Source organism: Cryptomeria japonica, chromosome 4 (genome assembly GCF_030272615.1).
Source record: "Cryptomeria japonica chromosome 4, Sugi_1.0, whole genome shotgun sequence".
Taxonomy (NCBI): domain Eukaryota; kingdom Viridiplantae; phylum Streptophyta; class Pinopsida; order Cupressales; family Cupressaceae; genus Cryptomeria; species Cryptomeria japonica.
The window spans coordinates 367,751,100-367,768,732 of NC_081408.1; the positions used below are offsets into that span (position 1 = coordinate 367,751,100).

Sequence of the window (17,633 nt, forward strand, 5' to 3'; positions counted from 1 at the left end):
GGGAAGAAATAAAGATTCAAATCAAACGGAAGAATTTTAATCTCAGAAAAAGAGATTTTAAACAAATAAAGGAATATGATTTTTTTTTTGCTAAAATCTTTGGAAAAAAAAGCAAGATCATGTGCATATTTTCTTAAGGGAAATAAAATAAATAAATAAACTATCTTTTACATGCACTATATGTAAGCATTATCATTATTATTTATCCCTAAATAAAAGATTTACAATCTAATATAAAAAAATTTCTTTATATAAAGGAAGATCTATAACTATATTTTTGATATTACGAATTCCTCATAAGTGAATGTGAAATAACAAGGAGAGAACCTGGTTTATTGAGCTTGATGTTGAATCCACTAGCTATCCTTATGATCCTTTCTTGCAACTTGAGAGAAATCCTTCAAACAACTACTTAAAATTCCTGCAACGAAAATGAGACTACCAAAGAAGGTCTACTTCTAAAACTTGGGAAATTTCCTTCAAAACATAATCAACTCCCTTCTTTGAAACTTGCATACAATTTTATAAGAAAATTCCTTCCATTCCACTATCTAGAAAATTTAATTAAAAAGGAGATTCTTTTCCAATATTGGACTCATGCAAATTGATTAAACTTAGTGGGGGAGTTACATGCAAGGTGGTGGAGATTCCTCTAGAAGCTTCTTATTCTTCCTACAACATGTGCCATAATTGGGAGTGGAAAATAAATAAATAAAAATAATGTATATTCTCCAAGTGTGTGTGTGTGTGTATTATTATTTTCATTCTTTTTATAACATTTATTCAATCATTTAAATAGCTTATCCAAAAATATAATAGAATTGTATTTAAATCAAAAGGTGATAAAGGAGGGTTGTGACAATAACTCACATCGATACATCAGGAAGAGCAGAGATCTCTATATATCTGCAGATTGGAATATCTTAACCTTGCATAATCCCTCAAGATTACATCAGAGATAGAAGTGACATTATATCCAATCAACCAAGCTACAAGTTGCAGACTATATAATAATTGTATTATCATATATTTCAGAATTGATACAGTATCATTCTATTAAGTATTTGTTATCAGCATTATAATATTCATAAGGATTTAGAGTTTTTGTTAAGAAGTCTCTAGCAATTGATTCTCAAGTTAATTGTTTTCTTATTCCTAAGTATTAACATAAGGGGACATTACATTGCACTAGCAGATTTAGAATTTGTAAACTATCTTTGTGATCCTCGGTAATATATTTTGTATCAGAATTTCTAGAAAAAAGAAATAATCTTGTTCTATAGTTTATGCAAGATTTTCCTTATTTCAGTCTATACATGCATTTACATATCTTTATGATAAGAAAAGCTGCCATAAACAAATATCGATACCATTGCCAAACTGAAACAATACATTCACACAATCAAGCAAACTGTTTGAAAAAAATATTCAAATAAAAAGATTGAAAAAATTTGGGTACAAATATATAGGGGATTTTACACCAAATATAGCAATACGACATATGTTTGACACGTAGTTGTAAAAGTCATGGACTCGCCACGGACTCGCGAGTCCATTGGCAGGCTGAGTCGACTCGCCAATGACTCACAAGGCGAGTCCATCCCAAAGACTCGCGCGTTTTTTGAGTGGACTCGCGCGATTCTTTCACTCGGACTCGCGAGTCTTTCACTTGGACTTGCGTGATTCAGGGAATACACCCAGCCATGATTTTAAGTGCTTTTTTTTTCACTTTTTTTCACTCATTTGGCATTATTTCTTGGTGAAAACAGGTTTGTAGGGTTTGAAGGAGGAGAGGAAATTTAAAACACCCTTATTCTCTTCATCAGAATATATACATGAAATATAACATTTAAGTATAAGTCATTGTTTTTTTAGTTATATTTCATGTATATATTGTTAGGGTGTTTGAGAGTGGTTTTAGATCTCTAGGAGTTATAATGCAAATTCTAGGTTTTAGAAGATCTTTTAAATTTTCAAACAATCAAATTTTAGTAATCAGTAGGCTCCTATTAGCATTCTCTTGCTCTCTCTATCTCACTCACTTTATCTGTCCTGAATTTTAGAACTATCTATCTCCCTATCACTCTTCCTATGTCCCCTCTCTCTACCACTTTATCTCACTCTCTCCTCTCTCCCCCAAGATCTAAACCTATCTCTCTACCCCTCTCTCTCTCACCCTCAGACCCTAGCTAGTGGTGCTACCCTCAACCTAATTTTGGTGAGCTAGAGAAGCCACATCAGACTCCTAGAACTAGACCCTCTAGTTCTATTTCTCCCTTGGTTTTCATTAGAGCTGGGAAGAGGAAGATGTAGTTTTCTCTTTATTTTGTTCATTGTTGTTTTTCACATTTGGACATATCATTATATGTAATTTTGTAAACATTTATAAACTTATGTTGCTATTATACATTTTAAAGTTTGAAACTATGAGTATGAATGATGAAATTTCAAATATTGATTGTTTGGAGATCATATGACATGTGTAATGTTTCAATTATGGCTCTTATGTTCTCTAAATGCATTAATTTCTTTACGATTTTTTTGTAAAACTATGGTTTTTTTTTTGCCAAGTCCTTTCGCGAGTCTTTCATGAGTCCGAGTCCGAGTCCAATTTTTTGGTTTGCCGAGTCCTTGGCAAGTCCGAGTTTTAAAACTTTGGTTTGACATGTAGTTGCACGAATCAAACTTCCTATTTTTAGAAACTTTTCTTTGAAGAGGATTCTGCAATTTGGATGTCTTATGCTATGAAAAGTCATGTTTTCTATACAATAGAAGGTTGTTGTAAGAGTAGACATTTTTTTAGAAATAAAATATGAAATATCTTTGTATGCAGTTTTTTCTTGGTATAATTTTACCAAGTTTTCCACGTGAATTAGTGTGTTATCCATTTATTGATTTTCTTTGCTTAAATCTACACTATAAATTTTCATAACAACAACTAGGGCCTATTTCAATTGCTGCACAATAGCTTGTATTTTTTTTTTGCAATCAGATTTGCTATTTATTGACAACCTCCAGCACAATTGAAATGATCTAAAATACTCTTAATTCCCAAATTTGGAATTAAACTTGCAATTATCAGCATCAATGTGATTTTTGAACACAATTAATTGAATTGAATAAGAGAGTTTTTGTCCTCTAAATTCCCAAACACCATGATTTTTTGTCAGTGTTCCGCTGCATCTCGAGACGGGGGTACGAGGGGACGAGTTTCAGGGATGGGGGGGCAAAGGGCCTATGTTTGAGGACGGCATGGGGTAGTGGGGGGTTGGTGCTGATATACATATAGTACTTGAATAACTAGTTTGTAAAATTCCTTACTAGGAACTGATGGCAAATAAATGTATATGTCCAGATTACACAGAGACGTATTATTTAACTCAACCAGTTGATTATTGAAATGCCTATGAATTTCATTTAACAGTCTAACCCGTGCAGTCCCAAATTAACTTTCATGCTTACTGATAAACGTAGCATTTATTAACAGAGGATTGAACAGTCATTATTCAACATTCAATATCATATGATTTAATATTTCATGATGCACCTGTTAATTTGCAGTGATGGAGGGTGCCAAACTTGTCGCTATGGTCCACCCGAAGAGTCTTCGTATGTTCATTGGTAGACAACGTAAAAGAGACATCTGCAGCCGCAAGCGATCCACTGATCCATCTCGAACTTCATTCCAACTTAACCCTACGGAGTAATCAATGAACAACACCGGTTGTGTCACTGTCACGGTGTACTGTGTTTAGAAATCCTTCCGGCTCGACTGCGTGTAGTCTGCGATAACTCACGGCGGTAGGAATCATATCCCGATATCGGGTTTCGTAGCCACGGGAGACAAGTTAAATGTGCCATCTTTCACCTGCGTCCGGAGGTCACATCCCGTCACGTGCATAAGGTATGTATACAACTCTGAGTCTCACGCCATTACGGCACTCCACGGCTTTTACAAACATGGCTCCACTTCCAAGCTCACGTCCAATATGCCACTCCACTGCTTATGCAAACACGGCTCCACCAATAGGTTAGATATTAACTGACGAAAGGAGGCTTGATCCAGTTCGTATCCTGTCACACAAGAATGCAAGTCTTTTCCCAGGCATGATTCTTCAAACTCACGCCATGCCTTTTTATTCATTGACAAATTAGTTTTATGAACTACCTTCAGAATTAAAGATAATTAGAGAGTTTAATTTTATTCATCAACGCGTTAACAATGTGTTAACAATATTAATTATTTATATTAATCCCAAGTTAGAATATTAATATAAAAGAATTAATATTATGTCATATTTACTTTCACAATTTTAACTATTGGGGAACATTACAGTTTCCCCTGCCCAATGTTGCTTGCCCACAAGCAACTGCAATCCAGGATGCTGAAGAACCTGCTCATTTTCCCAAGTAGCATCATTCAATGGTAAAATCTGCCATTTAATGAGATATTCCTTGATTGTCCTATTCCGCAAATGCCTGTCGCGGGTTTCCAAAATCACTTTGGGTATCATCTCTAATTTCCCTTCTTCATCCAATGGTGGTAGGTTTCCTGAAACTGTCACCTGCGGACCCAAAGCTTTTTCGAGACAAGACACATGGAATACATTATGTATTCTGCTTCCTTCAGGTAAACCCAATTCATATGCCACCGCACCAACTTTCCAAACCACCAGGTACGGCCCATAAAACCGAGGCTTCAATTTCTTAGCACCACTACGCTTGAGGGATGACTGCCTATAGGGTTGTAGTCTGAGATACACCAATTCCCCAATTTCAAAATGTTGTTCAACACGCTTCTTGTCTGCATAAATTTTCTGTTAATTCTGAGCACATTACAAATTTTCCTTAATTGCTTTCAATATATCTTGGCATTCTTGAAGCACTTCACGAGATTTGGGAACATTACTCTGATCAAAAGCAAGATCAATAAAAGAAAGTGCCCATATGGTGCTCTGAAAGGAGTCATATCGATAGATATATGATATGTAGTATTGTAATAGTATTCACCCAAATATAGCCAACGAACCCAAGCTTTCTGATGTCCAAATACATAATTACGAAGGTATCCCTCAACCCACTTGTTTACTATTTTTGTCTATCCATCGGTTTGTGGATGATAACTCGTACTGTGATTCAACTCCGTACCTGTCAGCCTAAATAGTTTCCCCCAAAATATGCTAAAAAATCTGCTATCGCGATCGCTGATTATATTTTTTGGTAAACCATGTAAGCAGAACACCTCTCGAAAGAATAGTTCTGCGAGCTGAACAACTGTGAATTCTGTAGTGATAGATAAGAAATGTGCAAATTTGGTTAATTTATCGACCACAACAAAAATGCAATCCTTACCTTGAGATCGCGGGAGGCTTGTAATAAAATCCATTGATATACTTTCCCATTTCTGTTCTGGTATAGGTAATGGCTGCAATAGATCCGCAGGATAAGTATGCTTTGCTTTATTTTGTTGACAAGTGATGCATTCTTTGACATAACGAAGGACATCATTCTTTAGACCTTTCCAGGTGAATCTTTCCTTTATCTGCTGGTAAGTTTTGAAGTAGCCGAGATGCCCTGCTAAAGGAACATCATGCATTGATTGGAGGATTTTCTCTTTCAACTTCGATCCTGGAATCAAGTAAATCCTGTCTTTGTAATAGATAATATCATTTACAATCTTGTGTATTACCATCTAGCAAATCACAGGCAAAAGAATCCTTAGAATATTCAACCAATAATAAAGATTTCCAATCAGCTGTTACTACAGATAATGCATTTATTTCAGGCCTTCTAGATAGTGCATCTGCAACAACATTGTTTTTACCTTTCACATATTCTATTTCAAAATCATAAGCTTGGATCTTACCGATCCATTTTTACTGCCTATCATTCAAATCTTTCTGTCCCAAGAAATATCTCAAACTGTTATGGTCAGTTTTGACTACAAATTTGCCACCAACCAAATATTGTCTAAATTTTGCCAATGCGTGCATGATGGCCAACATTTCTTTGTCATAAATGGAATACAATCTCTCTAGATTATTAAGTTTCCTACTTTCATATGCTATATGATGTTTATTTTGCATTAAGACTGCTCCTATTCCTTCACCAGATGCATCACATTCCAAGACAAAAGGTTGATTAAAATCTGGAAGTGCAAGTACTAGGCAAGAACTCATTACCTCTTTCAGTTTCTCAAAAACTTGTTGTGCCTCCTCCGTCCAACGGAATGCCCCCTTTTTGGTAAGATCTGTCAACGGTGCCCCGAGCTGTGAAAAGCCTCTGACAAATCTTCTATAATAACTACATAATCCAAAGAATCCTCGTAAATCTGTAAGATTTCGTGGCGGTTGCCAATCCAAGATGGCTCTTATTTTTTCCTGATGAACTTGTACACCTGTAGCACTAATCATATGCCCTAAATACAAAAATTTTGTCATTCCAAATTAACATTTAGAGGCCTTTGCATAAAGTGATTGAGATTCCATAATACCAAGAACAATATCAATTTGTTTCAAGTGATCTTCCCAAGTTTTGCTGTAAATCAATATATCATCAAAGAAAACTAGCAGATATTTCCTCAACTGTTTGTTAAAAGTATGATTCATGCAAGACTGAAATGTTGCCGGAGCATTTGTTAACCCAAACGGCATAACCAAGAATTCATAATGACCATAATGACAATGGAAAGCAGTTTTATGGATATCTTGATCTCTGAACCTAATTTGATGATATCCTGACCTCGAATCAATTTTAGAAAAATAAACAACACCATGTAATTCATCTAAAAACTCATCAATTCGAGGAATTGGATACCTGTTTTTTATTGTCTTCTTGTTAAGAGCACAGTAATCTATACACATGCAAAGAGTCCCATCCTTCTTTTTGACCAGTACTACTGATGATGCAAAAGGACTAGAATTGGGCCTGATATGCCCCATATCCAACAATTCCTTAATTGCCTTTTCTATTTCATCTCTGAATGTTTTAGGATGTCTGTAAGGAGTTGTGATATTGCACCTTCCTCTAATTCAATGGTATGTTCAAATCCTTTGTCAGGCGGAACTCCTGGAGGTATATCGCTGAAAACCAGATTATGTGAATCTAATACTTTCAACAAATCATCTTGATAATTTTTAGATTCAAATCTTGATACCTTGTTGGAAATTAAACATTGTGATGACCATGCCACATCACCATGTCTGAAAATAGCCTCCATTCTTTTAGCACTAACGATCCTGGGACCACCGTTAGACATACCCCGAAGCACTACTTACTTATCATCAATCTTAAAAGAAAATTCCAATCTTTTAAAACTCTGAGTGTACTCATCTAATGTTTCCATCCATTGAATGCCCAAAACAACATTTGTATCAGCCAAGTCAATCACATAAAAATCATCAGTAACAATATAATTGCCAAGAGTAATACTCAATTTAAGGACCTTATGAGTATTGGACAAATTAGTTCCACCTGCTACTCCAACATCAAAACCTTCATGTTTTTCAGTTTGCATTCCACGTTTTTCCACAAGAGTTGCATCTATAAAATTATGAGTAGAACCACTATCAAGCATGACAACCACACACTACCCATTCAAAACTCCTCTAACTCTGAAAATATTATAATGAGGTTTCCTGTCATAGATGCTATTACTCCTCCACGTTTATTACCTGTCTCTGATTCTATGTTCTGTGATGCAGGTGCTATATTAGGTTCAACATTCTCTTCATCGCCACTATCTGACATAACCTCAATGTAATGAATTTTTCGGTTTCCCAAACACCTATGTCTTGGCTGCCATGATTCTCTACAGCTGAAACATAGTTTTTTCCTTCTGAGTTCTTCTCTCTCTTCTTTATCTAATTTGTTTTTGGAGTAATTGTCTTTATTGAAAGGTTGTTTGTCATTTTCATGTTTAGGTGGTGCTTTAAAAAATTTCCCCTTTGAAGATGGTTCCAATTCTCTAGCTCTTTTAATAGCTGTTTGTAAAGTAAGAGGGTTCAAGGACTTAACCCAACCTTTGAGTGAATCAGACAATCCATCTATGAATATCACAATTTTGTCTCTCTGAAATTTCAGTTACTAAAACTGCCAATTTTTCAAATTCAGAAATGTATTGTTCAATAGTTCCAGATTGCTTAAGCTGAGTTAAATCTTTAAGATGAAGTTTAGGATCTTTAGAGTCAAATCTGTCAATAAGTTTCTCAGTGAATTCAACATATGTAATAATCTGATTATGACCCAAGGTTACTTGCCCATGGTGCCACCATTCGTGTGCTACACCGTCAAGATGTAATGCTGCATATTTAATTGCTTCATCTTCCAACATAGGATTTAATTGGAAGTAGGTGTCAAGTTTCTGCACCCAAGCTCTAGCTGCTGTTTTCCCTGACCCATCAAAATAAGGGATAGACATCTTACCTATTTTCCTTTGCAATTCACTGTTATTCCCTCGCTGTCTCCTTGGCCTATGTTTCATTCTGACATCCAAGTACTCTCTAAATGTCATGGTTGATCTAAAATCATCCCCTGATAATAACCAATCTTGGTGTATCTCATCCTGTAATTCTCTAATTGTTGGTTCATTTTCAGGTTGCACATTTCTAATAGTGAACGTTGGCATAAAAGGCTTGGCTGTTCCTGTTCTTTTCAGCTGATTATTATTGACATAATGCTCATCTCTACCCCCATTGTTTGCCCCAACATTCTAGTGTTGATTATTTCCATTATTTTGATGCTGGTTAATAAATTGGGTCATTAAATTAGTCATTCTGTTGATGTTGTCCTGCATATCTTGTTGACTTCTAATTAGAGTTGTTATGAGATCCCTATTATTTTCTGGTTCCCCCATACTGTTTGTTTCAAAAATAATCTCTTCGTCAATTTCAGTATGGCTGTTCTCAATTTCAAACTGAATAGAAGAACTACTTTGTGCTAAGGGAGAGTTTTGATATCTGTTTTGTCGGACCCTAGTATTTCGGAAATTATAATTTCCTTGGTGCTTACTCCACTGTGCGTAGATTTACATGAATTTCCAACTCTAAAACACCCTAGAGGCTGGCAAGAATTCTAAGCTCTGATACCACTGTAAAATTCCTTGCTAGGAACTGATGGCAAATAAATGTATATGTCCAGATTACACAAAGACGTATTATTTAACTCAATCGGTTGATTATTGAAATGCCTATGAATTTCGTTTAACAGTCTAACCCGTGCAGTCCCAAATTAACTTTCATGCTTACTGATAAATATAGCATTTATTAACAGAGGATTGAACAATCATTATTCAACATTCAATATCATATGATTTAATATTTCATGATGCACCTGTTAATTGGCAGTGATGGAGGGTGCCAAACTCATCGCTGTGGTCCACCCGAAGAGTCTTTGTATGTTCATTGGTAGACAACGTAAAAGAGACATCTGCAGCCGCAAGCGATCCACTGATCCATCCCGAACTTTATTCCAACTTAACCCTACGGAGTAATCAATGAACAACACCGGTTGTGTCACTGTCACAGTGTACTGCATTTAGAAATCCTTCCGGTTCCACTCCGTGTAGTTTGCGATAACTCACGGCGGTAGGAATCATATCCCGATATCGAGTTTCATAGCCACGAGAGACAAGTTAAATGTGTCGTCTTTCACCTGCGTCCGGATGTCACATCCGGTCATGTGCATAAGGTTTGTATACAACTTTGAGTCTCATGCCATTACGACACTCCACGGCTTTTACAAACACGGCTCCACGTCCAAGCTCACATCCAATAGGCCACTCCACTGCTTATGCAAACACGGCTCCACCAATAGGTCAGATATTAACTGACGAAAGGAGGCTTGATCCAGTTCGTATCCTGTCACACAGGAATGCAAGTCTTTTCCAGGCATGATTCTTCAAACTCACGCCATGCCTTTTTATTCATCCACAAATTAGTTTTATGAACTACCTTTAGAATTAAAGATAATTAGAGAGTTTAACTTTATTCATCAACGCGTTAACAATATGTGTTAACCATATTAATCATTTATATTAATCCCAAGTTAGAATATTAATATAAAATAATTAATATTATGTCATATTTACTTTCACAATTTTAACTATTGGGGAACATTACATAGTTATGAAAAGATGTATAAGAATTACATTTCAAATGAAACTTTAGCAAATCGAAATTAGTAAAATAGCCAAATTGGAAATCCTAAATACTAAGATTAATCATTTCCATTTTAATTTTGATTTTTAAATACTTGTAACTTAATGCTAAATGAAATTAAAAATTGCAATTTGACAAATGAAATTGTTGAAATGGAGATAGACATTTGGAGATTTCTATTATATCGTAAATATCATAAGGATAGTTACAAGCCTCAGACTCGTCTCGGACTTGGCAAGCTGATTTTTGACTTGGACTCGGACTCGGACTTGGCGCCGAGACTTGGCCGAGACTCGGCAAATCGAAAAACCCAAGAAATTCAAACATTTTTAACGATTTTAAACTTATTTCATGTATTTTTTAATAAATAAACATTAAAGACACAATAATCACATTAAATAGAAGCACATACACAAGTTTACATTGATCACATAAGTATAAATGCAAATTTTAGGCTTGCGCTGAAGGAAATAAGCTAAACTAAATAACACATTAGAAATATAGATAGTGTCAAATGTCTACAAAATTCATGGAATATGAAATCCATGTCATCAAAAGTTCAAAACATATATCAAGTTCAACATAAAAGCTAGAGCCTAGAAGTCTAAGGCCCAGAGGAGCCAATATTAGTCGACCCTGCAACTGTCCTACATGTGCACCCAAGATAGGTCCTAGAACGTTTTGTAGCCATGATCTATGCTTGTGTCTAAGGCTCAGGCTCAGTGACATCCATATCCTCATCTACATCATCCTCGAGGTCCTCCAATGGGTCTCCTCGTGCTCTAGCCTCCTCCTCTACCATCGCCATTGCCTCTGCCTCTCGATCCACCTGATCAACCCACTCTATGTCTTCATCATTGAAGACAGGATCATCAAGTTCAGTGTTCCACTCTCCCTATGGATCAACCTCCTCTAAAGTGATAGGAGATGTGTCAGTGCCCAAGATCTGTCTGTGATGGAGGCGAAGGTTGTAATGAACAAACACAAGATCATTAAAGTTTTGCACCGCCAACCTATTGCGCTTTTTGGAGTGAATATGCTCGAACATGCTCCAATTGTGATCACATCCTGAAGCACTACATGGCTGGCTCAAGATACAAACTGCAATCTTTTATAGATTTGGCACCTTATTACCAAACATCTCCCACCAAGCATTTGAAACAAAAAAATAATAAAAATCATTTCTATTCTATAATTTTGAGTTTATGATAATGGTAATAGAATCATAGATAGAAAAGTTTAAGATTTAAATTTTAAACTATGCCTTGATTAGATTTTTACTTGGAATTATTTGTGTCCGGTTTTGCTTGCATATGTCTCATGAGAAGAAGTCTCCTTGTGCATTCCTAAACATCTCTACCTCACGGACTATGTGTGCTCCAACTGATGAATCAAGTGACATTCTCTATACAACTTCGTAGAGCCCACTCAACACCTCGTCATTGGCCTTGAAATCTAGGCGAAACTAGAATGTCGGATTAAGGTAGTAGGTAGCTGCATGTATAGGCCAGTGAAGTAGATTGTGCCATCGTCGATCAATGACCTCCCATATGGGACCATACTTAACCTGATTCCTTGAATAAATGGCTCTAATGACCTCCTTCACCCTATCCATGCCCTCATAAATGCAGCTCATTGTGGGCTTCTCTCCATCAGCAACTCATAGGAGAACAACAAGAGGCTCTATGAACTGTGATCACAAGTTGAAAGTTGCGACATTCAGCTTTAAGTTTTAAGTTTTACATAAACAAGTGTGAATAAAAATAAGGAAATGAAATGGAAATGAGAACAAAAATGAAAAATATAATAGATAATTACCTGCACAATCTCCTTGGCCGGTTGCCAAAAGCTATGCTCTTCAAAAACCTGATCAGCCATCTCAATCCCTGCAGTGGTCTTTGCATATGGTGATGTCGTCCACTCCTCACTTACAAACATGCGTTTCAATTCAGCCTTGGACTGAAGCAAAGATTGCAACGTGATAAAATTTGTTGCAAATCGGGTGATTCCTGGATGAGACAACTCTTTCTTATTCGTGAAATTTCTCAAAAGGTTGAGGACCCAGGCATGATTATATATGTATTTACAAATATTCCTTCCAATTTGTACACATGTTTAATCCATGGAATTTTACCAAGATCCTGCAACATGAGGTCAATGCCATTGATGAAAAATCGGGAAAATCGCGATTTCTCTTGATTCAAAACCCTAAACGATTTAATCGCCAAAAAAATAGTGACCAATTTTTTGAAAAAAATTGGCAAGATTTTGACTAAAAATATCGTTGAAAATCACGATTAAAATGGCATTGACTCGTCGGCATTAAAAAATACGAAAAATGTAGCATAAAAGCCCTAAATTTCGTGCAGGAGAGACAGTGACGGCAGGCAAAATCGACTACAACAATTTCCGTGTTTTTCAACTTTGACTACAGATTAAAAAACGTAGCTTTTTTTAATAAATTTGTTTTAAGAAAACGATTTCTTCAAGCGTTTTTTCCGGCTTCATAAGAGTTCACAAATGTTTTTATCGGCTTTCCAAGGGTTCATGTTCATCTAGGTTTTGATTAGTTTTTCATGAGGCTGCGTCTTAACTATCATATCGTGTCGAAATTATATATATTAATATTCACTATCTTTAATTATCGATTGTGCAATGATCCGTGTCGAGCTTAGATTAGAAAGTTTCTTTTGACATATAGCTTGAAACCATAGGTTAAGCGAAAGTTTTATTATTGCTATTAATTTAGGAATTTATTATAATCAAATTTTAATATTTTAACCTGTAATATAATTATATTTAAAGTTAAATATTTTTAACTATTAAATAATATTATATATGTTTAAAATATTATATGTAAAGTTTAAGGTATATATATATTTAACTTCTATGGTTATTTTTTATTAAATATATAATATATTTGTTATGTACATGATATTAAGTTAATTTTAATCTACAATAATTTTATATTCTTCTGTGAATATATTTTTGCATATTCAAAATCTCTCTAATTGCAGTCTCAAAATTGCGCTAGTTAAATATATTAAAAGTCTAATATTCACAGTTAAATATTAATAATTTAATATATTCTCAGTTTAATATTATCATAAATTTGTAATATATTCACTTATTTAGTATTATGTTCTATAAATTTAGTGTATATGCGTGTTATTTTAAGAATAATTTAAGAAATGATATATTTTTAAATGTTCAATAAATTTGTCGATTTATTGCTGATTTTTTGCCGACTCGTGACTTTAAAAAAAATTTGGGCCAAAAGATTTATTGCCGAGTAAGAGTTTTTCATCTTTGGTCAATGCAATGAGCAACACAAGGGGTCCAAAACAAGGTGGGGTGCCTCTCCATAAGAAGCAGCGACATAATTTGCTGCATTATCAACTACTATTTGCACCACATTCTCCTCACCCACATCTTCCAACAATTCCTCCAACAACCCACAGAGATACTCAACATTTTTTACATTCCCTGAAGCATCAATTGACTTCAAGAACACTGTGCTACCTAAGAAAGAAAAAAAAAGAGATTTAGTAAAATAAAAATTAAAAAAACTTAGTCACCAAACCAATGATAAATATACTCTACAAAATGCAAACTACAAACTACAAAGTACAATTACCTGATGAGGAGACAAGAAAATTCAATAGTGTTCTACTTCTTCTGTCGGTCAAACCATCAGTCATGATGGTGCAACCCTTCTTCCTCCATATCTCACGCGGCTCAGCAATTTTGGCTTTAACATCAGCCACCTTTTGATTCAAGATAGGGCCTTTTATCTCTTCATCATTAGGGGCTTTGAACCCTTGGCCACAACCAGTAATGGCATCTACCATAATTTGCCAGTATGGAGACCTAAAACAAATTAAATAAACAGAATAAGTATTAACTAATAACTTTTCAGTTTTACTTGTAACTTTAAAAATTAAAATAGTGAATGTGGCATACTCTTAATTCTTAAATTCTCAATTTCTTAAAAGCAAAAAAATTAAGACAGAGAAATCAAAATACTAGTAAATACCTCGCTGCATGAAATGGAAGGTTGTTGTAGAACCAAAAGTCTCCAATTACCATTTTCGTAGCATCATGCTTCTCCTTATTCCAACCCATGCTCTCAAGTGATGGTTGGGCACCCGGAGTCATGCGTGGAGCAATAAGTGAGTCTAATGTGGATTTATTTTTACGAATGCGAGGTCCAATGCTCACACTCGTGCTACCACTACTTCCAGATCCAGGGAATGGAGGTCGAGGATTTGAAGGCTACCATTTCTTCCATTTGCTTACTTTTCAATTCTTTTCTCTCTTCAAACTCTTCTAATTGAGTTTGCACTTCACGAATAGCCTCAGGGGGTGCTCTTTTGCATGGTTTTGCATCATGGCATTCTATTTGTGCAATGTGATATTTCAGCCGGTTAATACCTCCCCCATTATATTTTGTTTTGCAATGAATAAATGGTACTTCTCTTTTTTTTGAACCAGGGATGCCATGTTTCCAAGCCTTATCCTTTCTAACCGGGGCTGCCTTTGAGGCACCACTTCCACTAGGCTGAGACATTATGTTGCAATATATTATAAATGGAAAAAATCAGCATAATGTCTCTTATTCTAAATAAATTAAAACCTAAAAAGAAAATAGGAAGAAAAAACAAAACTAGGGTTTCAACTTTCATTTTTTTCCATCAATATAAAATAAACCAAAAACAAAACAAATGTACAAAAAAATGGAAATATGAAAGTAAGAAAATAAAAAAAATAACAAAAGAATGGTACTTACCTCTATAAATTCGCTTGAAAACCTCTTCCAAATGCTTGAATGCAAGCTACAAACTTGCACATACAATCAACAATCCTTATCCCCTCTTCAATCTCTCTGTTGGTGTGCTCTTCAATGCCTCTATTTTTTGCTGAAAACTATCTTTTTCTCTCCTCGTGCTTGCAAACAACAAAAATGACTTTTTAGGGTGTGGAAGAAAACATATTACCCTTTTATTTCATTTAAAACTATGGCATTTCTTTTTTTGACTGGGTGGCAGAGTCTAACTCACGAGACTCGGCGAATCTGCCGAGTTTGATAGATTCGGTGAGTCTGCCAAATCTCGGCTAGGCTCGCTGAGGCCGAGTCTAGAGGCTGTGGGCCTTGGCGAGGGCGACCTGCCTCTGGACTTTGCGAGTCTTGCCTAGACTCACAGAGTCTTGTAACTCTGATCATAAGGATGATTACAATGAGTAGCATGATATCAAAATAAGACTAAGTACAAAATGTAGTGAAGGGAGGCCTCTACTCATCCCCAAACTCCTCATCATTGGAACTACTAGAGTCCTCATGGTCAAGATCCACCAAATTGACACCAACCAGCCTTGCATTTGAAGTCATAGCATCCTCACCAACCAAATATGAGAAAATGAGAGGATTTGAGGGGGTTTTGTAAGCTTTGGAAGGCATACATGAGGCCCACATAAGATTAGGGTTTGTCAATAACTCGAAAATGCAAAACAAAAATTGTTAAAAGAAAAAAATACTTATTGACATGTTGAAAACTAGGAAATGCCTAGAAGTCTTTGAGACACTCGAGGGATGGCTGGGCATCTCTGAGACATCTAGGAGACTTCCAACCATCTCCAGCCGTCTCAACGGTAGCAGTGGGATGGTGGCGGGATGTGTCATACCCTTCTCCACGTCTCTAAGACATCCTAGTCTCTGAAACGTGGGCCTTGGGGGGGGCGGACGTGTTTCAATGGTTCACTGGTTTTTGTCCTCAAATGAAAAGATGAACACAAGCGCTCAAGCTCAAAAAATGGATTTGACTGCAATAACAAAATTTGATGATCTATTTGATTAATTCACACTTTGTTACAAATTCCTCTTACCCCCTTTTATTGGAATTTTCTTTTTCCCTCCTAAAACCCTCTACGAAGTGTTTGAAAACACCTTTTAGATAAAATAATAATACTATTTATGTTTCCCTTTTCCTAAAAATAAAGTTATCAAACCTAAGTTAAAATATTATTAAGAATCATTTTGTTAACTTTTTATCCCTTAGCTTACGAGAAATGAAGAAATAGGCTACAGGTTCTCCCGATTAATTTAATTTTGAAAAGGGGACATGACATAGGATCACAGGCAATTAAAATTAGAAGCCCATTGTTATATTTCGTAAGATTGTGGTTGCATGTAGTTTTTGGAGTTCACAAAATTAGGGACAAGTGAGAATACTAGTAAAGAGGTGTTCTTGGAAGGCTCTTGAAGGGAGGAAGCTTGTACATATTAATTTTATGGTGGATTTTTTTTGCTGGAGTTTTTTTCCTCATTGGTTTCCCCATGGTAAATCTCTTGAACTATGTTATACGTATGTTTGTTGTTTTTCAAGTTACTTGTTTTAATCCAAGATGCTACAAGTTTCTAACAACTATGACAATGGTTTTCCATAATGAGAAATTGGGAATTTCTCTATCTCTATTAATTTTATTCCTGCATTTGTCCTATTTTTGCTTAGAACTAGGCACCAATGAAATAAGGACAGAGAAACTCATGTTAGTGAATCAAGATGTGGATATCCAATGTGATTTTAGATCAAGAAGCCATCACCAATTTTCTTCGAGAAAGTCATTTACAGCCAAAATTAGTGTCAAACTATTATATTCTGGTATTTCTTTATGTTATAAGATGAAAAAAAATTGGTAGGGTGACAAGAAGCTAACAGCTGTTGTCTTATGCATATAGTACAATATGAATACTATTTGCTATTTTTCGGTTGCATGTCAAATTGTCTAATATATTATGTGCATTGTGAATGTATCACACACCTTGTATTGTCAATTAAATATTTACTGTCTAACAGGTTGGTTGTAAACAAGTAACAAATTTGAAATGTATTGATTGTATGCTTATAAATATAATTATTAAAATGTTTAAACTCGATGATACTAAATTTGTTGAAGTTGGAATCAAACATTTTCTCATTTTTGCTTTTATTAGTGTCACATCTCTGCTTCCCCGTTATCACTTTATAAATAATTTGGTATGATTCTGTTTAAATAGTATATGCATTCTTTTGTTTTTGCCTGTTTGTTACTATATATAAATTCTTATTCTAATCTTGTATTGATGTTATATCAGGCTACCCATTTATCAGATATTTTTTTATGAATTGTAATTTGTTGCACTATTTTGAAATTCCTTTTAGGATAATAATTTCTTTTGGCGTAAGATGTTGACTGCTGGTATGTGCATTTGTCAAGATTGCCCGATTAACATTCCTTGCTCATTACGCAACATCATATATATTTTTTTGAATAACTGAAAGGATTTTTTATATGTATTTGTGCTAGGTGATTTCAACCTGTCTTCTAGAGATCATTTAAACTCTTCTTCTTACACTCAGCTAAAGAGGAGGATGTCTCTGTTACTTTTTCATGGATTTGAAAGTTTGCATTTTCTTTTGTCATAGTCAGTTTTGAATT

At 35.2% G+C, this 17,633-nt stretch overlaps 1 protein-coding gene across 1 annotated transcript in view; it reads left to right on the plus strand.

Moving 5' to 3' along the window:
- LOC131047136 (uncharacterized) overlaps positions 1-17,633 on the plus strand; it is a 335,367-nt gene that overhangs the window by 194,116 nt on the left and 123,618 nt on the right. The gene's annotated exons all lie outside the window — the stretch shown is intronic.